The sequence below is a fragment of the Seriola lalandi genome, unplaced genomic scaffold (assembly GCF_002814215.2).
Source record: "Seriola lalandi dorsalis isolate HSWRI2012SDOR001 ecotype SW California unplaced genomic scaffold, Sedor1 jcf7180002054362, whole genome shotgun sequence".
Taxonomy (NCBI): domain Eukaryota; kingdom Metazoa; phylum Chordata; class Actinopteri; order Carangiformes; family Carangidae; genus Seriola; species Seriola lalandi.
In genome coordinates, this window is record NW_019524915.1 from 367,262 (window position 1) to 368,748 (window position 1,487).

The window sequence follows — 1,487 nt, forward strand, 5'->3', positions numbered from 1 at the left end:
ACCCCAACCCCCTCCCATCCCTGCCCCCACTCCACTGGTTCCCCATGAATAAGTAAATCTTTAAAAACAAACAGTTTGCCGACGGAGTTCATATCAAACAAATAGGAGTAAATAGTGCATCTGTTGGGGACTATTTTCAGCAGTGGACTAATGCACATTTTGGTGTGTGTGCGTGTGTGTGTGTGTGCGTGTGTTCACGCTTATGAAGGAACATGTCACCGACTTTAACAGTGTGGCTGTTTTTAATAGTTTTTGGACAATAATGGAGCTCAGAGGAATAAGATGCATCAAGCTTTGATACACACACACACACACACACACACACACACACACACATTCAGTGATGGTTTCGAGTGTTTTCATGGGATTCGAGATGCATCTCTGCTTATTTTCTCGGAGCAGTGTTTTACTAAAGTCTACGATAGGAAACTGTTATGATCCAACACTTAGTTGTATTTTATGTTAGAGGTCAATATGTAGCATTTATGGGACAGTCATGCCAGATATTAGGATGTCATTTAGTTTGTGCAAAGTTTGTGCAAACTTGAAGTCAAATAAGTATCTCGTTATTTCCCATTCTTTCTATTGCTATCACTGCTATTATATATATATAGTAGTAGTAGGAGTAGTAAGGGACAGTGTACAATGTTGCAAAGTATTGTACTATTAGCTTGAGGCCCATTTTCAGCTACTTTTATTGAGTAGTTCACAATTAAAAGGATGTGCAACACTAAACATGTAAGACAGGACTAAGTAAGCCTCTTACAGTATATAACTTCCTCTTTAGTATTTGGTTATTTACTTATTTATTATTTTATATCTTTATAAAAATATTCTATTCTACGCTGACTTTGCTGAAAATGCAGTTTTCGCCACATTAAAGCTGCAGTAATTAAAAGTTTTTGGAGTCATTTTAGCAAAAGGACTTCCAAACTAGCAGAAAGACAAAAAAAGAAAGAAAAGTTCTCATTGAAAAGATGATTGCATTACTGTGTTTTCTTAGAAAGTGTAAAACTAAGCTAATACAACTATTTTATTAGCATTCAACTACAGCTCCCATGAGACTTTGCTCCTGTAGTCGAATACTGACAGAAAACTCTCTCTTTGTTGTCTTTATTTCCTGCGTTCAACACGATGAACAACCACTTTCACATCACACACTGTCTTCTGATGCATATATAAAGAATATTCCGAGTTAGTCTGGCTGGTCTTCCATGTTAGTAGCTGTGCTAGCATCAGTGGTCAGGTATGGATTTCAGAAAATCATTCATGTTTTGATTTTCAGGTGCTATTTTTCTAGGTAGTTTTAACTCACACTCTCACAAACAGCTGTGGTTGTTTGTCTCTGCTCGCCGACGCACACTTTTGACTTAACCAGTGAGTTTATTTTCTGCGTCCGGAGAAGTTCTGCCTTCACAGAGACGTCTCTCTGAAACTCGCCTGCGCCTCAGCAGTGGGATGGAGCGGGGGGGAGGGTGGGGGGGGGG